The sequence below is a fragment of the Tursiops truncatus genome, chromosome 4 (genome assembly GCF_011762595.2).
Source record: "Tursiops truncatus isolate mTurTru1 chromosome 4, mTurTru1.mat.Y, whole genome shotgun sequence".
Classification (NCBI taxonomy): domain Eukaryota; kingdom Metazoa; phylum Chordata; class Mammalia; order Artiodactyla; family Delphinidae; genus Tursiops; species Tursiops truncatus.
In genome coordinates, this window is record NC_047037.1 from 15,602,218 (window position 1) to 15,628,332 (window position 26,115).

A 26,115-nucleotide genomic window follows, 5' to 3' on the forward strand; every position below is an offset into this window, starting at 1 on the left:
CCCTGCTGTGATTTTTAATGGAGCCATTGGGTGGAGGCAGAATATGGAGCAATTAATGAAACTCAGATTTCATGTCCTATTGATATCTGGACAAGATAGTTTTCCAGATCAAGTGTCAGCAAACTACAACCTGTGAGCAAATGCAGCTTGTTGCCTGTTTTGTATGGTTCTCAAGCTGAAAATGGTTTTTACATTTTTAAAAGGTTGTGAAACAAAGCAAAATAACAAAAACTAGATGATAGAGATGAGTTGGGGCCCACATGGCCTGAAATATTTACTATCTGGCCCTTTACAGAAAAAGTTTGCCAACTCCTGTCTAGACAAAAGAAAGTACTTTATCTTTTAAACCTACTGGATTAAAGAATTAAGCACAGAGTTAAAAACCCAAGTTTGTTCTGTGAGCCTATTATTTTTTTGGAGTTATTCCATTTATGAAATTTATTTTTGTCTTTTTCATGGTAACCATCTTTCTGGCCAAATACCTGTATCTCTGTTTCAAACTGTACCATTTATTTTAACCACTACTGTAGAGAGCAAATCCATGACTAGTGAAGTCATTTATCTATTATGCAAACTGTTTGCAGGTGGGGAGGCTAGCAGGTTTTTACTTTTCTTAATTTTCATTACCTAGTTGGCCCCAACTTGGGATTTACCAAACCTAGAAAGAATTCCTAAAGCAACTTTTCAATAGACTCAAGAGAAGGCAGGCAGGCAGGAAGAATTGAAGGAAGGAAAGAGAAAGCAGTGGTCACTTTAAGACTATTTCCTTATCGCTTCAGCCAGGTCTCCCCCAAACCCACCTACTTTCACAGTGACCTCTTTATCAATCTCTCAGAGTTTCGGGTTCAGTTCAGGTAAGGCTCACACAAGGGTAGTTTGCTTGAGTCTCAGAGGACTAGCTAAAAGCTGTTGTGACAATAAATGAATCCACAGTCTTTTCCAAGATACCCACAGGCATTTCAACTATAGGTCTACAGGGGTTCGCTTGCACACCAGGCATTGTCTTTTTTCTTACAGCATGTGGTTTATAGCTTATTTGAGGGCACTCTATCAGTAAAGCTATGCATGGCTAATTCCTAAATTAGTTGTCTTTAACAAGTATCTGCAAATGTGGAAAGAAAGACTTGTAAAGAAACATATTTCTAAGACTAACTTGTGATAAATACCGTGTAGACTATCTGGAGTTCCTGAACAGTATTCCAAATATCTCAATAATTGAAAACATTTAGCAAATAGGTCTAAGGGTTCCAGATGGTATTCTAATCAAATATATAATAAGCTTATTTAGAAAATCTCCCCTCTGTTTTTTACAAATTGCCTGGTAATACACTTGAAATAATACATGTACCATTTTGTCTCAGAGTATAATAGTAGAAATAATGAGTATAATACAAGGGGAGGGAGATTTTAGTTTATGAGAAAGAATTCTAGAACTGCATTGTCCAACATGGTAGCCACCAGCCACATGTGGTTATGGAACACTTGAATGTAGCTAAACTGAGGAACTAAATTTTTTTTTAATTTTTATTTTATATTGGAGTATAGTTGATTTACAATGTTGTGTTAGTTTCAGGTGTACAGCAAAGTGATTCAGTTATACATATACATATATTCTTTTTCAGATTTTTTTCCCATATAAGTTATTACAGAATATTGAGTAGAGTTCCCTGTGCTATACAGTAGGTCCTTGTTGATTATCTATTTTATATATAGTACTGTATATCTGTTAATCCCAACCTCTTAATTTATCCTTCCCCCCCACCTTTCCCCTTTGGTAATAATAAGTTTATTTTCTAAGTTTGTATGTTTCTGTTTTGTAAATAAGTTCATTTGTATCATTTTTTTTGATTACTCATATAAGTGATATCATATGATATTTGTCTTCTCTGTCTGACTTACTTCATTTAATGAAAATCTCTAGGGCCATCCATGTTGCTGCAAATGGCATTACTTCATTCTTTTTTATGGCTGAGTAATATTCCATTGTATATACGTACCACATCTTCTTTATCTATTCCTCTCTCAAAGGACATTTACGTTTCTTCCATGTCTTGGCTATTGTAAATAGTGTTGCAATTAACATTGGGGTGCATGTATCTTTTTGAATATGGTTTACTCCATATGTATGCCCAGGAGTGGGATTGCTGGATTATATGGTAGCTCTATTTTTATTTTTTAAGGAACCTCCATACTGTTCTCCATAGTGGCTGTACCAACTTATATTCCCGCCAACAGTGTAGGAGGGTTCCCTTTTCTCCACACCATCTCTAGCGTTTATTGTTTGTAGACTTTTGATGATGGCCATTCTGACCAGTGTGAGGTGATACCTCATTGTGGTTTTGATTTTCATTTCTTTAATAATTAGTGAAGTTGAGTATCTTTTCATGTGCTTTTTGGCCATCTGTATGTCTCCTTTGGAGAAATGACTATTTAGATCTTCTGCCCATTTTTTGATACAGTTGTTTGTTTTTTTGATATTGAGCTGCATGAGCTGTTTGTATATTTTGGATATTAATCCCTTGTCAGTCACGTTATTTCCTGGAAACCTGAGCCAGCTGAATACTTACGTCCTTCTCAAACCTACCTCAATCCTGTTTCATTCAACCAACCAATCATTCATTCATTCATCCTTTTAGCATGCATTTATCAGTCATCTATTGTGTTTCATGCACTTTGCTAAGCATTGGCCCCTGATATCAAGATGGAAGTAAAAACTAATTTAATATAAATAATAAATGTTATAAGTGGTGTACAGGGATACCTCATTATGCTTTAGTTTTTTTTATCGTGCTTTGCAGATACTGTGTTTACAAATTGAATGTTTGTGGCAACCTAGCATTATCAGATGATGTTTAGCATTTCTTAGCAATAAATAAGTTTTTAATGTATGTACATGGTTTTTCAAGATGTAATGCTATTGCAGACTTAATAGACTACCATCTAGTATAAGCATAACTTTTACATGCCTTGGGAAACAAAAAATTTATGTGACTAGCTTTATTGCGATATTTACTTTACTGCAGTGGTCTGGAACTGAACCTGCAATATCTCTGAGGTCTACCTGTATGTAAACCACAGTGTGAAGAATGTCAGAGAAGAAGCACCAAGGTCTTTTTCTGAGGAATTGTCATTTGAGCTCATCCTTGTAGGGTAAGTAGGAGTTTTACAGATGTCAAGGAGAGAGGAGGGAATGTTTGAAAGAAAGAAATGCAAATGCAAAACTGGTAGAAGAGAACTACCACCAGAATATTTGTGGGACTGAATGTCCAGTGTTTCTTTTACTTAGACAGCAGAAGGGCGGAAGATGAAGCTGGATAAGAGAAAGGATTGTATCATGAAGGGTCTAACACACCATTTAAAGGACTTCAGATTTTACTTTGTGGGCAACAAAGTCACTGACAATTCTAAACATGGTTTTATTTTTTAAATTTATTTTATTGAATTATAGTTGATTTACAGTGTTGTATTAGTTTCTGCCATACAGCTAAGTGATTCAGTTATACATAGATATACATTCTTTTTCATATTCTTTTCCATTATGATTTATCACAGAATATTGAATATAGTTCCCTGTGCTATACAGTAGGACCTTGTTTATCTATTCTATATATAATAGCTAAACATGATTTTATAAATTTGATTATAAAAAATTATGGTTCGGAAAGATCATTTTGTTGACTCTGAGAATAAGAAGTGCTTTTGGCTAGAGGTAGAGAGTTTGGTAAGCTATCGCAGTGGTTCTGGCAAGAAATGATAAGAGCCTAAGCAAGAGCAGATAACTGCTAAGGGACCAAGGGAGTGCTGGGTAAGTCTAGGCTTGCAGCTTGGAGAGGTGGATATATACAGGTGCCCTTTACCAGGGCACATAAAGGAGACAGAGAATTGGAGAAATAATAACTCAGTTTTGGGTATTTGAGATTGAAATACCTATGGGAAGTCCAGGTAGAAAAGTCTGTATGTTATGTTATCAAATAAACCAAATAAAAATGCAGAGGAAAACATATGAATAACTGTAAAACTTTAACCATCAGAAGAAAAAAAAAACAGTATGATTTTAATAAAATTCGTAATATTACAAATGGTCTTACAAGTATATTGTGAAAATAAACTCAAAATGGATTAGAGACCTAAATGTAAGACCAGACACTATAAAACTCTTAGAGGAAAACATAAGAAGAACACTCTTTGACATAAATCACAGCAAGATAGTTTTTGATCCACCTCCTAGAGTAATGGAAATAAAAACAAAAATAAACAAATGGGACCTAATGAAAGTTTTTTGCACAGCAAAGGAAACCATAAACAAGATGAAAAGACAACCCTCAGAATGGGAGAAAATATTTTCAAACGAATCAACGGACAAAGGATTTATCTCCAAAATACATAAACAGCTCATGCAGCTCAATATTAAAAAAACAAACAACCCAATCCAAAAATGGGCAGAAGACCTAAATAGACATTTCTCCAAAGAAGACATACAGATGGCCAAGAAGCACATGAAAAGCTGCTCAACATCACTAATTATTAGAGAAGTGCAAATCAAAACTACAATGAGGTATCACCTCACACCAGTTAGAATGGGCATCATCAGAAAATCTACAAACAACAAATGCTGGAGAGGGTGTGGAGAAAAGGGAACCCTCTTGCACTGTTGGTGGGAAGGTAAATTGATACAGCCACTATGGAGAACAGTATGGAGGTTCCTTAAAAAACTAAAAATAGAACTACCATATGACCCAGCAACCCCACTACTGGGCAGTATACCCTGAGAAAACCATAATTCAAAAAGACACATGCACCCCAATGTTCATTGCAGCACTATTTACAATAGCCAGGTCATGGAAGCAACCGAAATGCCCACTGACAGACGAATGGATAAAGAAGATATGGTACATATATACAATGGAATATTACTCAGCCATAAAAAGGAACGAAATTGGGTCATTTGTTGAGATGTGGATGGATCTAGACACTGTCATACAGAGTGAAGTAAGTCAGAAAGAGAAAAACAAATATCGTATATTAACGCATATATGTGGAACCTAAAAAAATGGTACAGATGAACCGGTTTTCAGGGCAGAAATTGAGACACAGATGTAGAGAACAAACGTATGGACACCAACGGGGGAAAGCAGCGGGGAGAGTGGGGGGGTGGTGTGATGAATTGGGCGATTGGGATTGACATGTATACACTAATGTGTATAAAATTGATGACTAATAAGAACCTGCTGTATAAAAAATAAATAAAATAAAATTCAAGAAAAAAAGTGTGTTGTGTACTTTGTCTTGCTTTGCAATCAAGGAAATTTAAGTGAAGATTTAATTTAATTAATGTTCTGTTAAAACAACTGCAGAGAAATTTATTTATATAATAAGAAAAGATTGGCAGCACCCTAAATGAGCTATATTAGGGCAATGGTCAAGTAAATAGCAACATGTACCGTCTTTGGAACATTACATAGGCATGGAAATTATATTTTGGAGACTATTTAATCAGTAAAATAGTCATGATATGATGACAAGTAAAAAAGCAGGATACAAAACTGTGTAAAGAGTACAATCCTAATTTTGCCAAAAATATATTTACCTAGTAGTATTATAGGTAATTTTGCTTATCCCCTTGCTTTGCTTTTATTAAATGTTTTACTCTGAAAATTAATCAAAAACATTAGAGAATAAATAGTTCATATAAAAGAAGTATTCAATTCCACTGAATTTAAAAATTATATTATTGAGTTATAGGTAAAAATAAAACTGAAATCCATTCAACAACCTCATTTTGGATGTGAATATGGCATATTTTAACTTCCTGTTGCTATTATCTTGGAAGCAGAAGAGTTCACTTATTTATGCAAATTAATATACATGCTATTTGCAAATTATAAGATTACCAAAAATTAAGGAAACCTTTAACTTTATCATTCAAACTAGGACAATTTTGAGAATGAAAGGGTCACTAATAATAATTATTCTGGACAACAGGTACAAATCTGGACATATGGTCACACATTCACTTGGATTAAAATTTAAGGCCTTACATTGTGAATAAAATGTTGACTTTTAGCATTATTTCATTTCCTTTTTTGTAAGAGTAAACATTTCAAGGGTAACACGTATGAATGAGCTAAATCATACGGTGGCATGTATAGGCAGCTCTTTTTGACAATAATTTTCTCACTCAGTAGATTGTAAAATTCAGGTTTGAAAGGAACTCATTCATCCTTGATGTGTTGATATAATGGGAGAAGAAAGAAAAAGGGTAAAAATCCATCTGTTTCAAAAATGATTTATGTAAAAATCAACTATAATTCAATAAAAAGATATTAAATCAATAAAAAATGATTTGTGTCATTTAGGTTTTTCTGAAGTTTATAAACTTCCATTTGAAACTGAAAGGTGGTGTGTAGTGCATTATACTCTGACCTTTAACACATTTTATCTTCTTATTTATCTCCTAAACACTAAGATGGAAAATTTCTTTTAAGAAAATCATTCACAAATGTTAATATCTGATGCTCTACGGTTGCTATATTACAAATGACATAAAATTTCACAAGAATTGATGTGACTAAGTAGAAATTCATAAAGTCATTTAAATAGTTAAGATTTGTATCAACTTCTGTAACTACTGAAAAAAAAAGTCTGGATGGGGAAAGCACTTTCATAAACAGATGAGTATCCTAAATGCTACAGAATGCATGAAAAGGATCATGTCTCCTCTCTGTTAATTAACACTGTTATAAAGAGGTGATAAAGGAAAGAAAAACCCAACAGTCCGTAAGATCATACACTTACATTTATGCACAGTACTTTTGATTCTTGGATAGAACCAAAATCATAAGCTTCTTAGCAGCTTTCGTAGTTACATGTAGCTAATAATATATTAAGTGCATTGTGTGATTTGCTTTTACCAAAGTATCTTGAACATTATGGCAAACAAGCTTATTAAATATTACTTTGAATTTTAGAATGAAGTTTTGGTGGTACTGGGACTAATGGGTAGAGGGAAACTATTGTTTATCTTTTATGCTGCACCATAAAGGGAGACAGGCACTCAAAAAACCTTATTTCTGTTAAACGTTACAAAAATATGAGGGTCAGCTTTATGTACGAGAAACCTGAGAATTAATGTATTTAAGTGTTATTGTCAAGGACTAAAACTAAGTATTTCAAGCCTAAGCCATACATAGGCTTAAAAAAAAGCATTAGAGACAGAAGAAGCCCCAAGCTGGTGGAGTACGAAGACCCTGAGCTCACCTCTTCCAACAGGTACACCAAAATCACAACTATTTACAGAACAAATATCTATGAGAATGACCTGAAAACTAGCAGACAAGATTTTCTAAAGCTAAAAGTATAAAGAAGGAGCCACATCAAGATAAGTAGGAGGGGCAGAGACACATTATAGGCAAGATCTATGCCCCCAGTTGGCAACCCACAAACGGGAGGAATATCACAGTTGCAGAGGTGCTCTCCAAGGAGCCAGGGACCTAAGCCCCAAATCGGGCTTCCCAGCCTGGGGGACCTGCACCAGGAAGATAAGCCTCCAACATCTGGCTTTAAAAACCTGCAGGCGGGCTTCCCTGGTGGCGCAGTGGTTGAGAATCTGCCTGCCAATGCAGGGGACATGGGTTCAAGCCCTGGTCTGGGAAGATCCCACATGCCGCGGAGCAACTAGGCCCGTGAGCCACAGCTACTGAGCCTGCGCATCTGGAGCCTGTGCTCCGCAACAAGAGAGGCCGCGACAGTGAGAGGCCCGCGCACTGCGATGAAGAGTGGCCACCGCTCGCCGCAACTAGAGAAAGCCCTCACACAGAAACGAAGACCCAACACAGCCAAAAATAAATAAATAATTAAGACCACATATTAAAAAATAAACAAATAAAAACCTGCAGGCTTGTGAGAGCTGGAGGACTATAGGAAACAGAGGCTCCACTCTTTTTTTTTAATTGAAGTATAGCTGATTTATAATATAGTTTCAGGTGTACAATATAGTGATTCAATATTATTATAGATTATACTCTACAAAAAGTTATTATAAAATATTTGGCTGGTTCCCTGTGCTGTACATTACATCCTCTCCAATAAATGCTTTTGGGAAAACTGGACAGCTACATGCAAAAGAATCAAACTGGACTACTCTCACATCATGCACAAAATAAATTCAAAATGGATTAAAGACTTAAGTGTAAGAAGACTCCTAGAAGAAAACCTAGGCAGTATGTTTTTTGACAGTGGTCTTAGCAATATACTTTCGGATCTGTCTCCTCAAGCAAGGGAAGCAAAAGCAAAAATAAACAAAAGAGACTACATCAAACTAAAAAACTTTTCACAGTGAGGGAAACCATCGACAAAATGAAAGACAGCCTACTGAATGGGAGAAGATATTGGCAAATGGTGTATCTGATAAGGGATTAATATCCAAAGTATACAAAGAACTCATGCAATTCAACATCAAAAAAACAAACAACTCACTTTAAAAATGGGCAGAAGACCTGGATAGACTTTTTCCCAAAGAAGACATACAGATGGCCAACAGGCACAAGAAAAGATGCTCAACATCACTAATCAGGGAAATGCAAATCAAAACTACAATGAGATATCACTTCACACCTGTCAGAATGGCCATCATCAAAAGGACAGCAAATAATAAATGTTGGCGAGGATGTGGAGAAACGGGAACCCTTGTGCACTGTTGGTGGGAATGTAAATTAGTGCAGCCACATACTTTTGGAAAAATGTATGGAGGTTCGTCAAAAAATTAAAAATAGAAATACCATATGATCCAGAAATTTCATTTTACGGTATTTACCCAAGGAAAACAAAAACACTAATTCAAAAAGATATGTGCACCCCAGTGTTTATAGCAGCATTGTTTATAATAGCCAAGATATGGAAGCAACCTGAGTACCTATCTATCTATATATCTATCTATGTATCTATCTATCTGTATTTATATACATATATACACACACAAAAAAATGCTGTATTACTCAGCCATAAAGAAAAATGAAATCTTGCCATTTGTGACAACATGGATGGATCTAGAGCGTATGTTATCATGCTAAGTGAAATAAGGTAAAGACGAATACCATATAATATTACTTATATGTGGTATCTAGAAAACAAACCGAACCAAACCAAATCAGACTCATAGATACAGAGAACAAACGGGTGGTTGCCAGAGGGGAGGGATGCAGGGGTTTGGGCATAATAGGTGCAAGGGATTAAGAGGTACAAACTTCAGTTATAAAATACAGAAGCCACAGGAACATGGTCAGTAACAGCATGATAACTTCGTATGGGGACAGAAGGTTACTAGACTTACCATGGTGATCATTTGGTAATGTGTATAAATGTTGAGTCACTATGTTGTATACCTGACACAAACATAATATTGTACATCAACTTTATCTGACTAAAAACACCGTAAATTGTCAAAGTATGTGTAAGTAAATTTGTAGGATAAACATAACTCACCTTTGATATATCTCATGGGTCCATATATCCCTAATGTCTATAAAGATCTCTATGCAGTTAAAAGTTTAAAATCAGGTTGTTTTATGGGCTTCCCTGATGGCGCAGTGGTTGAGAGTCCGCCTGCCGATGCAGGGGACACGGGTTCGTGCCCCGGTCCGGGAAGACCCCACATGCCACGGAGCTGGGCCCGTGAGCCATGGCCGCTGAGCCTGCGCGTCCGGAGCCTGTGCTCCGCAACGGGAGAGGCCCGCGTACCACACACACACAAAAAATAAGTAAATAAAATAAAAAATAAATAAAATAAGGTTCTTTTTTAACAGTAGAAATAAGTTTATGGTAGAATAACATTATTCTATCCACTTTGATAATGATCTTCCTAACTGAATATCCATTCAAAAGCCCCTATAAAGAATTAAACAGATTTAAACACCACGTGAAAGCATGAAAACCAGTTTTGTGTTATTTTTCTAATTCGTAAATAGTTTAATTTTTAACGGTGCCCTGGGATGTGAACAGAGAGACAGTTCATGTGGCCAGGACATCATGGTGTGACTGGAAAAGAGGGGCAGTTTGGTGGAGGGTGGAGGGCAGTGAGAGGGCACATGGATTTGAATCCCCATTTTGCTATAACCCGTTTTCTGACTTCAAATGGATCCTTGGTGGCCTCGGTCCTTCCTGTAGATGATTTCTACATCTACATGATTTCTACATCTACATTGACATGATTTCTACATAAAGTCTAAACTTCAAAGGAAGGAACTCACAAATTAAAACGATAACCAAGTACATTGGAAAGACCCTGAAGGCGATAATGATAGTAGTGATGATATTGTTATAATGCTCTCTAAGGTTCACCCGAGCTTTGAAAGTAAAATATTCTATGGTTTCTTCCCAGAATTGTTATGAGATGGTAACTAGTACTTAGTAAGCTGGTCTGCGATTCCATCCACTAGAGGACAGTAGTAAATGTGCACAAGCATATTTTTAAAAGCCATAGTGTGACTCCTTTGAAATAAAACCTGTCTTGCAGAAAGATGCTATGAAAAGAAGCACATAAAAAACCAGGGTCAATTTTTTTTTTTTTTTTTTTTGCGGTACGCAGGCCTCTTACCGCTGTAGCCTCTCCCGCTGCGGAGCACAGGCTCTGGACGCGCAGGCTCAGCGGCCATGGCTCACGGGCCCAGCAGCTCCGCGGCATGTGGGGTCTTCCCGGATCGGGGCACAAACCCGTGTCCCCTGCATCGGCAGGCGGACTCTCAACCACTGCGCCACCAGGGAAGCCCCAGGGTCAATATTTTGAATAAAGCCACAACATTAAAGGGTTATAGAAATTTCTGGTCTAGTAAATATTTGAATATTTACTAGTGCGTAAGTGGGCAATTTCTTCAGGACCAGCTCCTCTGTAAGAAGTCAGCTGTGTTGAGAGTGATAGGCCCCTGGAGTCATCATCAAGTATGCAGCTGTGCCTGCAATGGCAGTGAGGTGAGCCGTGGACAGCCTGGGGCTGCTCCCAGCCCAAGACAGGCTCGAATCTCCTCGGGGTGTACCACATACTTTTTTGTCTCTACAGCCCAGCCCAGCATTTTGTGTGCAGTAAGTGCCTAATCAAAGCTTGTTGTTCAACCCTAGCCAACTCTGGACTTGGTTCCCTGTTTTGCCACTTCTCAGATTTTTGATTTTTGGCAAGTCACTTAACTTCTCTGACTCAGCTGGTGTTGGTTTTGTGGATTCAAGAATTTCTGAGGACCCTTTAACATCCTCAGTTATGAACTTAGCCATCTCACCTTTTGAGATATTTTATGTATTTCCTTGCTGCCCTTCCCTGCCTGAGAACAAATCAGGCGTTTAATTATGCTTCTTAACACATTTTCGTCCCAGATTATTTCTTTTTCTGATATAAAGTTTCTGAACAGGTAAAGTAAGTTCAGTGCCAGGTAGACTGCCTAAATGTGTACCTATGAGTATATGTCTTAATCTTTCTGAGACTTACATTCTTAAATAGCAAATGGGGATACTATTCAGAGTGTTGCTAAAGATTAAAATGAGATATGATATTTAAAACACAATGGTAGATCTTCGGTCGACTTCTCACAAATATCGGTTCTCTTCTCTGACAGATCTAATAGTCTATGATTGTGTTATCTTCTTTTCATTTATAGGTAGGAATTTATAGAGAATTCCATTAAAATAGACAGTTTTTAGTACATGGTGGATCATACGGTGTCTTTTATAATATAATTACCAAATATAGAAATGTCTTAATATCATAAGACACAAGTAAGCAATAGTGCCCCTTCTCAAGAAAAAATCATTATAGTAGAATTCTAAATTTTCTAAAATGACTGGAATAAATCAACATGTGCCCCGTGTATTGGCCAAATTTGGTAATAATAATTTTATTGATGAATCTGTAATTAAAGATAAATGTTCTGAGTTTTAAATTATATGTGATTGAAACAAACTCTTCTTTTTATAACATGCTTAGTCGCTCTGTAATTTCCTGCACATTTAAGTGTTCATTTTGTTAGAATTAGCATATATTGTCATCCTTACTCCCAATGTTATGGGATGAAAACAATTCCAGTGTCTGAATCATTTATCCATTAGTGACAGTGAAATAAACCCATAGCTGAAATAGAATTAAGAAATTAAGTGTTTTAATTTCAACAAAGGCAAAATGACAGATTGGTTTTGGAATAGCTGTTGGCAAAGCATAGATATGACGCCTGTGACCAATAGAGACAGGACATTTATTATTTTCTGACTTTATAAGTAAGCGGGGTTTGTGAAAATCCCAGTTCTTCTTGCTCCATCATGAGAAATGCAGAGGTGATTGGACAACTGGGGCTTCTGCTTCCTGCTAAGAGCCTACTTTCTGTAAGAATCAAATAGCATCAATAGACCTTGAAAGGCCCGTGGAATAGGGCATTCACTCAAAGTACAGAAACACAGAGATTTTTTTCCTTTACCCAAAAGTTGCTGTGTTTCTAGGCTCTCGCTGTCTCTCTCAATTTTATTCAAGGTTTTTTTCTAGAATGGATTCTTCTTGGACGTAAATGACTGTAAAACATTTTTCAAGGAAATGTCTTTTTGGGTAAATGCAGTCACACCGTAATAGAGGACACAGACTGTGTTTGACTTGAGCCAAAGAAAAGAACTTCCCTAGATACTCTTATATAAACCAGGTGCATAAACAGAGCGCACTGTGACAAATCTACAAATTCTCGAGGGGCTCAAAATACAAGCTAGATGCTGAAAAACCAAGATACGAATACTAAAGTGAGGCATAGTCTTTCCTGCAGGGGAGGTCTATTAGCAAGAACCTCTAACATAGAAGACACGATTTCTCTCTTGACAATTCCCTAATATTTCCAGAGCTAAATACTTTATAGCCTGGTCTACCAGTGCTTCACAGCCATGCCCTACCCAAACAGTACAACTTTGTCCTTGTTACTACTAGTGCCGTCCATACCCACATTCCATCCCCACCCACACTCACCATTTCCAACACTTCCTTCCCTGAGCCTTTGGTTGCTTCCTCTGCCAGAAATGTCTTTCTTCCGCTTCTGGTGAACTGTGACCCAACCCTCGAGACTAGCTCAAATGTCAATTCTGAAATCAGTAGCTTTCTGGGAATCTCTTCTCCCTACCCCCAAGCAGAATTAAGTTCTTCCCTCCCCTGTACTCCTTTAACCCTGGCGTTTGCCTACACAAACGTGGCACTGGACACATCACATTACTACAAAATATATGTGGTATTGCCAGTGCCATTGGATTTATACTTTCCTGCATGTGTTCATCTCCTCTACTAGCCAGTGAGTTCTTTGCTTACCTACCCTCACAATCCAGGGCCTGGGACATAGTAACCATAAATCAAATATTCTCAACAGAATTGTTAAAATCCATGCCATTCATGTGCACAAAAGTCTAAAGTCTTCAGAGTTTCTACCAATCTGTAGTTTAAGAAAAAAGGAAAGAGGACTGTATCACCTTTGCATATATTTGTTCTTTGAGTATTTGTTTATTTGCTGATGAATCATCAGGGTACTTTTAACATTCAAAATTGAGTTTATTGAACTTGGCAAAGTGATAAATTCATTTATTTCCTTCTATTTCCCAAGCTAATGGCTGTGTTTGTTTTATGTTAAACTCCTTTTTGAAGGAGTAGACATTTATACACATAGACAGTTTGTTGACTATCAAGTGTGTTTTAGATTTAGGTTCAAGACACGCAACTTGTGGGGAATGGAGATGCACAAGGGTCCAACGGAAACATATAAGTTAAATTTAAAGTAGCTTGAAAGTCTGCCTTCTGTTGGTAGATCATAGATTCATATGAATTGTGAAGTGATATAATTTAATGTTAGAAAATACCAGGGTTTTTTTCTCCATAATTAGAATGACTTGGAAGTGGAGTGGGTTGGAGAATATTTAGAAGAGAAGAGACAGGGAAGATAAAATTATTGAGAGAAAGTCTTGGCCGGATGGTTAGATGTGGGAATTAGAATCAGAAAGAGGAAAATCCCATCCAACAAATATGTATAGACATGGGCAACGGGGTCCTAGAAACAAGTAACTACATTAATAATTAACTAACATATTAAATTAACATTAAAAAGCCTAAAAAATGGTTTGCTCCATTCTTGCAAAAGAGAGGTGTCAATCTTTTTGTAGAAGTGGCTCATTTCTTAGGTTCAATGGGAGAACCTGCCCTGACTGGAAAGGGCCTCTTCAGTCGTTCCTTATTTTAGGAACAGAAGTTACTGGGCATTTCAGCCAGAAGGGACAGTCAGAACAAAGTCTCGTTGTGATGATCAGTGAGTGGTTCACTGTCCTAGAGGGTAGTGCTAGGAGAAGGGCTTGGTTGAGATGAAGCTGGAGAGGCAGAAAGGGCCAGGCCCGAGGCTTGATTTGCTGCATAAAGACAAAGGGATCTGGGGGAAATACCTGCCGTGACTCGGCTTCCTGACACGGTCCACTGTGCAGAGAGATGGGATGGTTGTGGACATGTGCTTTCTTTTCCAAAAAAGGTTAGAATATTATTTTCTGGATTTCTCTAGTTGTCAAAATTTGACAGAGATAATCTTCTGAAAGCATTTTATCTCTGTTTTCATAAAATGTTTATAAATGTATATAACTGTGTTTCAGGTCTTCCAGTGTGAGAATACCACGAGGAGCTTTCTGGCAATTATAAGGAGCTGTGCCACAGCTGTGTGCAATAAAGAGGGTGTGGTTTATAGGACGTACAAAGCTATTTCCAAGAAATAAGATTCTGCTTAACAGGTTTAGACACAAATCTTAGCTGCACAAATGGCTAAATATACTTGGTTATGACAGGTACAAAGAGTCATTTTGAGCCAGTGAGGTCACCAACTTCAGTGCAAAAGAGGCTGAGAGTCAGTTTTAGCTATTGGCAGTTATGTTTATGAAATGCACCCCAGACTGGGAAGGATGCTAGCTTTCACTTGCCTTGGTAATACTTAAATAACATGAGAGAATGTGGGATACCACGTCTTCCAGTAGCTCCAGTTAGGACTTTCTGTAATGATAGGTTTCTACTGAAATAACGAGCTTAACCACATTTGCTCACAAAAGCCCCATTCTTTATGGGTCAAAACTATAAATGGTACAAACAGCAAAAGCAATCATTTGTTAATCCATAAATCTGTTATCTGGATGTAATTTCCATTGTCCTTCATTCAGTTCTTAAAACAGTAAAAACATAAATATAGCTCCTCAGTTTCTTTCCTTCCTTCCTACTTCCTGCCCTACACACACACACACACACACACACACACACACACACACACAGATACGCAAATACACACACACAGAGGTGGGGAAAGATAGTCCTTCCAGAAATATTTCTGATGGCACATTAAAAAGGGAGTACCTGTGGCTTTTAGACAAACATACCTTTTACAGATTACAGATTCTTCCCACACAGGTTTAGACACAAAAACTCAGCTACCAACTGATTGCAGTAGGTGAAATTAGGTCTCTGAATGTGTTAGTTTGGTGTTTTAGAATTCTTAACCTAGATGTATGTACTTTTATATATATATATATATATATATATATATATATATGTCATTTATTTGGTGTGACAGAAATTTCGATACCAAAATATTATAGGGAAGCATTAAATAATCACATGTGAAAATGCATTCTAAGAATATAGTAATTAATAAGGTGTGTTTCTCACATTTAGTGTGTACATATACATAAAGACAAAAGCTTGGTATGGGCTATTATTAAATCCTAGGATGGTTCGGACATTCTTACCTTGCTCTGAAAAAAAAAAAGAGTGTTTATAACCATGGAAATGGTTCTTCCTCTAAAGGGAAAGCGGGGAGATGGCTCAACTAACAATAAAGAACTTAAAAGTATTTTTATTTAAACTTCAATTCATTAGCAATCATTATTCCTTAACTCACTTGTGACGACAATCAGTGTTGCTAGGTCAGCAGCTAATTCCAGGTCTCTCTGCTCACTTTATGGCTTCATCCTTGCTTGTAACAGGTGATGTGTTGGGTTGACCACTGGACAAGTAGTCCATTGCCATATTGGAGGAGAACTTGCCAACTCTACAGAAATTATAAACCTGAAACAAGAAGAGAAACTTTAGTGGTTACCAGGTCCAGGGACCTAGTACAGTATGTATTCATCTCCCCCCTACCTTTGTTTGGGGAAACATCCTATCTTACATTTCAGGCCATGTGGTTTGGATGAGGTTTTCCTTACCCTTAGCTTCAGGGGTGAGTTTTGTTGTGTTGTGTTGTGTTGTTAAGTTGTGTTGGTTTAAGCCAATCATCCTTTCACATCCCTCTGACTAGAGTAATTGATTGGGGGATTTACTTGCAACTTAATTTGGGCAATGAGCAAACCCAAAACATTTGTTTATCTGTTAACAGAGAAAAGTTCCATTTTGTGGACTTGAAGCTGAAAAAAAGTATGAATCCTGAGGCAATAATAGCCATCTTGAAACCAGGAGGGGAAGCCTTACTTCAGCGTGAAGACAGTGCATTAAAAAAAGCCAAGTTCAGAGAAGTAGAGAATCAGGCTTCAGTTATTTCATTGAAGCCCCTGAATTAAGGCTTATCTAAAGCCAGTCCTTACTCTTGGACTTCTCGTTACAGCAATCAATAGGTTCCTTATATGTTCTGGCCAGTTTGGTTGGGTTTTAAGTTGCTTGCTATGGTACGAATCCTGTCTAAATATAGCATATCACCTTATTATTGAAGCACCAGCTTAGACTTTTACCTTCTTAGTTGTAACTCCATTAGGATGATAGCAAGTAAAATCATGCCCCAACAGCTGTCAATAACATCAAAGAGTAGATCTCATCTCTATTGATATTTCTGATTATATATGTATGTGTGCATATGTGTATATATGTGTATGCATATATATATATAATCATATATCAAAACAAAGTTCTTTTTGGTGGATTAATTAATGTCTTTTGATTACACAGCAAGAGATTGGGTTTGCTAATTCTGCGTCCAGTAATCCATAAAGCATGCAGTACAACCATGTAGCTTGAAAGAGGAAAATAGCTTTAGGAAGATCTGGATCTAATATCTTAAGGATTAAGCAGTGTTAGGAGAGGAAAGCCATGCTGATTAATAGAGACCCCTCTAGTGGCCATAAACAGGTACACAGAGGGAATCATAATCATATTTTCTCATCTGTACTGCTCCAACATTTTGCCTCCTCTCATACCCTGCAGCTGAAGTTGTCTCATTGTGTCCAAGTAAGCTCAAATAAAGTTGGATGATGAAGAACTGCAGCCCATAGGCAAGTAGCAGTCATGTGCTTTGGATTGTAGTTTGAAAGCTGACAGGCTTCAAGTGGCTCATAATATGCCAGAAAAGAGATAGTGTCAGCTATTTACCGTGTAATGTTCAATGGCATTACTAAATCTACTAAATGAAATATGACACCTTCTTAAGTCCCAGCAGCAGAGGCTGGGAGAGGCAGTGTCAGTTATGCAGTGTTTTACTGCATGAATATGAAGTTTATTTCAAAGATCCTCTCAATACCTATTAACCAATATTGGGAGTACAAGTGTTATATGAGCTGCTCAAAGGTATTCTACATTTTGTATTTATACAAAAAGGCTTCTAATATATCTGCTTATAAATGTAGCAATTAAACCCAGATAGTAGGAAGTAATAATAAAGATAATAATGAAAAATAGATAATGCTGTATTTCAGTATTCGTCCCTTCATCATATTGTGTGACACAAAGTACCATAAGTCCTCTGAGAGTATTCTAGTGTCCCTTGAAATCTATTAGCAATTAACTGAAATAATTTAAATTTGCTAGACTGGAAACTGGGGTAGAGTGAAAGAAAAGAAGCAAATAATAATAAATATTTATACAGATTCATTTTAAAGATAATCTTGAGTTTCTGAAAGTAGAATAAATATTGATAAGAAACAAAAATAGATTTAAGGCTCGCTCAAGACAATCTAAATGTAATAGAAATTTGAAATGTTTTATTTGATGGAAATCTTTCAAGATGGATTTGACTACATAGTGCGGTTCTGATAACAGGTTGGCAGATGTGGCCCTGTGAGTACAATGTGACCAGGCACTTTTCTGGGTACTGTGGATACATCAGAGAATAAAAATAAGGACACTATCCCTGACCTCATGAAGCTTACATTCTAGTATGGGGAAACAGGAAATAAACATGAGAAAAAACTACATTACATAGTATATAGTATCGACAGAAGATGTTAAGTGCTATAAAAATATAATAGGGTTGAGCTGCTGCAGCAGGGGATTCATTTAAATAGGGTGGACAGTGACACTTCAGCAAAGACTTGAAAGAAGTAAAGGAAGGAACCACATAGATATCTGGTGGAAGACCGTTACAGGTACAGAAAACAGCAGTGCAGAGATTCTGAAGAAGAAATGTACCCAGTGTGTTTGAAGAATAGGAAGGAGGTCTCTGTGTCTCGTGCAGAGTAAAAAGGGGTACAGTAGTAGGTGATGGGATCAGACAGGTGTGACATGGAGCCTTATAAGGGTTTAGATTTTTTAAATTGAGGTATTAATTGACATATAACATTATATTCGTTTCTTCAATATCTTGTAATAACCTATAATGGAAAAGAATCGGAAAGAGAATACATGTATTTATGTATATATATATATATATATATATAAAACTGAATCGCTTTGCCATACACCTGAAACATTGTAAATCAACTATACTTCAATAAAAAAATTCAAAAATTTTAAAAAATTAAGTAAACATTATATTAGTTTCAAGTGTATAAAGACTAATTGTTTCTGTATATTGAGAAATGATCACAATATGTCTAGTTAACATCCATCACCATATATAGTTACAGAATTTTTTTCCCTGTGATGAAAATAACTGGAAACGTGTACCGTTTGACACCCTTCATCTATTTCACCCACCTCCGCACCCTCCCTCTCTGCCTCTGGTAACCATCGATCTGTTCTCTGTTATCTATGAGTTTGGGTTTGTTTGTTTTGTTTTCAATTCCACAAAAAATGAGGTCATACGGTATTTGTCTTTCTCTGTCTGACTTAATTCTCCTAGCATAATGCCCTCTGGATTCATCCATGTTGTTGCACATGACAAGATTTCATTCCTTTTTAATGGCTGAATAATATTCCATTGCATATACACACACACACACACACACACACACACACACACACACACATATAGTCACATTTTCTTATTTTCTTTATCCATTCATCTATTGGTAGACAGGTTGCTTTCATATCTTGGCTGTTGTAAATAGTGCTACAATGAACATGGGGGTGCATATATCTTTTCAAATTAGAGTTTTTGTTTTCTTCAGATAGATACCCAAAAGTGGAATTGCTGGATCATATGGTAGTTGTATTTTTTTTTTTGGCCGTGCTGCCTGGCATGTGGGATCTTAGTTCCCTGATCAGGGATCAAACCTGCCACCCCCACCCCTGCAGTGGAAGTGCAGAGACTTAACCACTGGACTGCCAGGCAAGTCCCGGTAGTTCTATTTTTAATTTTTTTGAGGAACCTCCACAGTGTTTTCCATAGTGCACCAAGGATTTAGATTTTTAATGCACGTGAAATAAGCCTTAAGGGAGTTTTGAGCAGAAGAGTGACATGACCTAACTCCGTGTTTTAACAGTGTCAATCTGGCTATGTTGAGAGGAGACCATAAGAAGAAAAAGGTAGAAACGGGAGTGTCAATTATTGCAATAATCCACGCGAGAGTTGGTGTGATTTAGTTCATGGTGTTAATCGCGGAGGTGGTGACAGGTAATTCTAGATACGCTTAGAAGGTAGAGCCATAGGGATTCTGATACATGACAATAAAGGATGGAAGGCAAAGAAAGGAGATAAGAATTACTACACGGTTTTTGACCTGAGTAATGCAAGTTTGGAGAGGTCATGTCCTGAGATATTAAGACTGTATGTGGAGTGAGTTTGGGAGGAGTTAGATGAATCTAGAGTTCAGAGAGATCTTGACCGAGAGGTCAGTTTTGGAGGCGCATATTTAAAGCCGTCAGACTGAATGCATAACGGCACATAGATAAATGAAGTTTCTGTTTTAAGCAATTGGCCAGTCTAAATATCTAGAAAAATTTCTTCTGGCGTAGAACACCTAAAATGCTAGATAAAACATAATAAACTTTAAATAAGTCTGAGCTCTAGTAATGAAAACAATCAGAACCAGCAAAGAATAAAGAACGATTGCGCAGTGGCAAGCCAAGTCTAAAGTTTCTTCTGACCTGAGGGCATCTCTCAGTTCCTGAGGGCTCAGAGCCAGGCTTTTAACTAGCCACACATGTTTAGGACTGGAAACTAAGCTGCAAGCCCCTAGAATATGGTGGACAGATAAGAGATACTTTAGTACAACAGAAAACTTGAAATAACTTTCTTAGAGAGTGCATTAGGATAAATCAACCCACCACTTGAAAGGAAATATCCCCCTAAGGGGGATAGCCGGGATGGGGGGGTGGGGGGAGGGCTAACTTAGGAGTTTGGGATTAACATATACACTACTATATACAAAATAGATAAACAACAAGGACCTACTGCTATAGTCAGTAGGAACTATACTCAATTTATTGTAATAATCTATAATGGAAAAGAATCTGAAAAAAAATGTATAACTGAATCACGTAGCTATACAGTTGAAACTAACACAACATTGTAAATTAACTATATTTCAACAAAAAAATTTTAAAAATACAGTAACCATCTTACAATAGAAAAAAAGAGAGAGAAAGGAAATAGTCTTAGACTTGGCACGGGTGGAGGCATGGATTTATGTTTAGGGGACAGAATTAAAACTTCTTGTGTGGCCCACAAAACCCTCAGTCTGAAAGTTAAGTTCCTACCATAGTTCTGGGTTGTTGGTGACATCGGGGATAAAGCAAAATCAAAAGCAGTTCCTCTCTGAAGGAGATGATTTAATTACTTACCTGTGTAAGATATTTCTTTCTCTCTAGCTCTTTCCCCTCTCCCACTTTTATCAGGACATTCTTTCCATTGCCTCTCTTGTCCTTTATCTTATTTCATTTCTATTCTCAGCAGTTTTCCTCAGTGTCGCAGTCTACTTTGGGAGAGAACCCTAGCGGGCCAGGTTTCAGAGATCACAGAAACTAGGCTGCGCCAGTCCCTTGCAGTTCCACGGCAAGCTCTTATATCCACCTGCCACCAGAGTGGGTAAAACCCATCAAGGTTTTAGCAGCAGCTCCTGAACTGACCCATTGCACTTTGTGAATATCTGTTGGCTGTTTTATAGTTCCTGTGTTCTTAGACACTGGGTTGCTTCACATTACTTCCTCCTGCATAGTATGTGGATCTTAGGGATGTTGAAGGATTGTCCCGACTCACTTGTATTTTTTTACCTCATGAGGATAACTCGTCTCCTAGTTATTCTAAATATTGTCTTTCATTCTTTGGTTTTACTTTCAATTTTCTCTCTTTTTATATGGGGATTTGGGTTGCATCAGAAACTATGCCCACCACTATTACTATCTTCTGGAATCCCCATAATACTTTTTCTTTAAAAAAAAGGAAGTAGAAGAAAAGACTCAGCTTTTATAAACATATATGAATATATATTGATGTATACATACATATATGCAAATATATGTAAATATATACAAATATACATATACAGAAAATCAAGACAGTTCTTAGAATAATGGTACATGAAGAAAGAGCAAGCAGAGATTGTTAAATAGTAAAATGCATTACTGGAGATAATTATAATGTGCAATGATCAGACCAGCCTCAGGAAAAATTGTCAACAGTAATAGGTTTTCTTTGGTGCTGAGCACGTCCTGATTCTGTGGTCAATGCCCTCTTCTGGCTTGCCACACCTAGCATCCCAGTAACCTATGTTTTGTGCCCATCTATGGCCTATCAATATCTTTTTAATCCTTATTTCGCATTCAGCCATAATTCACTGTTAAGAGTGTTAACTAGTATTTTTGGAAAGAACAGTAGACTAAGTGGAAATCTCAGTTTAGCCATTAATTGACTGGACCAGCTTTGACAAATCAATTTATCTCTCTGTTTTATATATATATATATATATATGTGTGTGTGTGTGTGTGTGTGTGTGTATTAATTATAAATAAATTATATATATATAATTATAGATAAATTATAATAAAAATAAAGAAAAAATGAAATCCAGAGCTCGTAATTCATTAATAAAAAGGTAAGCATGAAGCACATACATATAGAATAGAAACATGAGAGACGAGTGACCCATTCATCCCAGGTCCTTTTTTACCTGGTTATAAAACTCAATTCTAAACTCTTAACAACCAGGGTGAAAAAAGTACATTCATAGCTCCGTGTGCTTCACTCACCTGTGATGCTCTTACACAGCTAGAGTCTTCTCCTGCCATGAGATAGGTATCTCTGCCCACCCTGCCAAAAATAGGGTTCCTGACCCCCCCTTCTACCATATCTTTCTTAGCTACTTGTTTCATTTATAGAATTTATCACCTTTCCAATTATTTCATGTGTCTGTGTATTTGCTTTTGGTCTGTCTTCTTTAGTAGACTGTAAGGTCCATGATGAAAAGCATTATGTCTGTTATTTTCAGTAATCTGTGCACAGTGCCCAGCACAGTTCCTGGAGCATACTAGGCTCCCAGATATTTTATAAATCTTAATGCAAAAGAAAAAAGTGAATGAATGGAGCACTTGGTCAAAACTCTGCAGGGGACTAGTCTGTGACATTTGAAAGTGGGCGTTAGGGTCAGAAGATAAGTGTGGTGCAACAAGAATAATGTCTCTAAATTTAAGACAAAGAATAGAAAGTATCAAGAAAACATAAAGCTGACTAGGAAAGCACACTATATAGTTAGACAGAACCTGGGAACTATTACTAAATAGGAAAACAGACCTTTCAAACAGATAACTCGACCAAGTTATTGGTTAAGTAAAAATAAGCTGATGTTAAAAAAATAAGCTGATAAAATATGATATTATTTGAAATAAATTTTATTATTTAAACAGTTAATGGCAATGTGAAACAAGCTAAAACTGGAAAAAATAAGTTAGAGTTGAAATTTACTGGGGTGTGTCACAGTAAAAGAGACACTGAAGGAAAGATATAAACATTCATTTCTAGTGAAGAATATGAAAGGTGCTACGTGGAATGCCAGTAAAAGAATCATGGCTGCAAGCACTAAAAACGTGATCATAATGAGTAATGGAAATGTCACCTGGGACAATAGGAGAAGTTGTTACTCAAGTAATGAGTTTGAGTAGAAATTAGAAGCTAATGACTTCTTGTGTAATTCTCTAGTTCAAATATCAACAAAATTATTGAAAAGTATTCCATGACCATAGCACATATGTCAGACCATATACCTGATAGTATATGCTTTATTAAAATATTAGAAACAGTTGTTCAAATTGAGGCAAAATGGATTGACAATGTGGGTAGTGCAATTTCAAAGGACAGGAGAACTAAGAAGAGGACAGAGGAGAGATGGAATGTCACATGCTGGCCTTAGGAATGGTAACAGTGGTTAATTCTTCCCCACAGGGGCAGCTTATGCTCTGGAATCAAAAAAACAGACAGACAATAAGTGCAACCAAACAGCAAGACAATTAAAATTCTTCACAACGGGAGTCTGAATCCAGCTCCTGCTTGATCCATCATTTCCCTGACTTTCAACCATTTTCCTGTGTCATGAAGAAATAGAGAAATAAAGCCCAGAAATTTCTCCCAAGGATGCAAAATGCATGCTTCTCTAGTCTCCGGGAGAGTCAATATCTTTTTTTTTAACATCTTTATTGGAGTATAATTGCTTTACAATGTTGTTTTAGTTTCTGTTTTATAACAAAGTAAATCAGCTGTACATATACATATATCCCCATATCTCCTCCCTCTTGCATCTCCCTCCCACCCTCCCTATCCCACCCCTCTAGGTGGTCACAAAGCACCGAGCTGATCTCCCTGTGCTATGCGGCTGCTTCCCACTAGCTATCTAGTTGACATTCGGTAGTGTATATATGTCCATGCCACTCGTTCACTTTGTCCCAGCTTACCCTTCCCTCTCCCCATATCCCCTAAGTCCATTCTCTACGTCTGCGTCTTTATTCTTGTCCTGCCCCTCGGTTCATCAGAACCATTTTTTTTTCTTAGATTCCATATATATGTGTTAGCATACGGTATTTATTTTTCTCTTTCTGACTTACTTCACTCTGTATGACAGACTCTAGGTCCATCCACCTCACTACAAATAACTCAATTTCGTTTCTTTTTACGGCTGAGTAATATTCCATTGTATATATGTGCCACATCTTCTTTATCCATTCATCTGTCGATGGACACTTAGGTTGCTTCCATGTCCTGGCTATTGTAAATAGTGCTGCAATGAACATTGTGGTACATGTCTTTTTTTTGAATTATGGTTTTCTCTGGGTATATGCCCAGTAGTGGGATTGCTGGGTCATATGGTAGTTCTATTTTTAGTTTTATAAGGAACCTCCATACTGTTCTCCACAGTGGTTGTATCAATTTACATTCCCACCAACAGTGCAAGAGGGTTCCCTTTTCTCCACACCCTCTCCAGCATTTATTGTTTGTAGATTTTTTCTTTTAATTTCTTTTTAATACATTTATTTATTTATTTATTTTTGGCCGCGTTGGTCTTTGTTGCTGCGTGCAGTCTTTCTCTAGTTGTAGGGAACGGGGGCTACTCTTCGTTGCGGTGCACAGGCTTCTCATTGCGGTGGCTTCTCTTGTTGTGGAGCACGGGCTCTAGGTGCACAGGCTTCGGTAGTTGTGGCTCACGGGCTCTAGCGTGCAGGCTCAGTAGTTGTGGCACACGGGCTCAGTTGCTCCGCAGCATGTGGGATCTTCCTGGACCAGGGCTCGAACCCGTGTCCCGTGCATTGACAGGCGGATTCTTAACGACTGTGCCACCAGGGAAGTCCCGTTTGTAGATTTTTTGATGATGGCCATTCTGACCAGTGTGAGGTGATACCTCATTGTAGTTTTGATTTGCATTTCTCTAATGATTAGTGATGTTCAGCATCCTTTCATGTGTTTGTTGGCCATCTGTATATCTTCTTTGGAGAAATGTCTATTTAGGTCTTCTGTCCATTTTTGGATTGCGTTGCTTGTTTTTTTGATATTGAGCTGCATGAGCTGCTTGTATATATTGGAGATTAATCCTTTGTCAGTTGCTTCATTTGCAAATATTTTCTCCCATTCTGAGGGTTGTCTTTTCGTCTTGTTTATGGTTTCCTTGGCTGTGCAAAAGCTTTGAAGTTTCATTAGGTCCCATTTGTTTATTTTTGTGTTTATTTGCATTTCTCTAAGAGGTGGATCAAAAAGGATCTTGCTGTAATTTATGTCATAGAGTGTTCTACCTATGTTTCCCTCTAAGAGTTTTATAGTGTCTGGCCTTGCCTAATTAAAGATTTAGGTCTTTAATCCATTTTGAGTTTATTTTTCTGTATGGTGTTAGGAAGTGTTCTACTTTCATTCTTTTACATGTAGCTGTCCAGTTTTCCCAGCACCACTTATTGAAGAGGCTGTCTTTTCTCCATTGTATATTCTTGCCTCCTCTGTCAAAGATAAGGTGTCCATATGTGCATGGGTTTATCTCTGGGCTTTCTATCCTGTTCCATTGATCTATCTTTCTGTTTTTGTGCCAGTACCATACCGTCTTGATTACTGTAGCTTTGTAGTAAACTCTGAAGTCAGGGAGCATGATTCCTCCAGCTCCATTTTCCTTTCTCAGGATTGCTTTGGCTATTTGGTGTCTTTTGTGTTTCCATACAAACTGTGAAATTTTTTGTTCTAGTTCTGTGAAGAATGCCATTGGTAGTTTGATAGGGATTGCATTGAATCTGTAGATTGCTTTGGGAAGTAGAGTCATTTTCACAATGTTGATTCTTCCAATTCAAGAAAATAGTATATCTCTCCATCTGTTTGTATCATCTTTAATTTCTTTCAGCAGTGTCTTATAGTTTTCTGCATACAGGTCTTTTGTCTCCTTAGGTAGGTTTATTCCTAGGTATTTTATTCATTTTTTTGCAGTGGTAAGTGGGAGTGACAAACAAACGTTTTTTAGAGCATGTCACATTCTCTGAATTGGAGCCTTAGG

At 37.2% G+C, this 26,115-nt stretch overlaps 1 long non-coding RNA gene across 5 annotated transcripts in view; it reads left to right on the forward strand.

Moving 5' to 3' along the window:
• The window catches only part of LOC141278530 (uncharacterized), a 271,211-nt gene that overhangs the window by 115,655 nt on the left and 129,441 nt on the right, over positions 1-26,115 (forward strand). For all 5 annotated transcript variants that reach the window (XR_012331296.1, XR_012331299.1, XR_012331298.1 and 2 more), the window contains one exon: positions 3,024-3,150. This is a non-coding gene — a long non-coding RNA (uncharacterized lncRNA). The remainder of the gene's footprint in view (positions 1-3,023; positions 3,151-26,115) is intronic.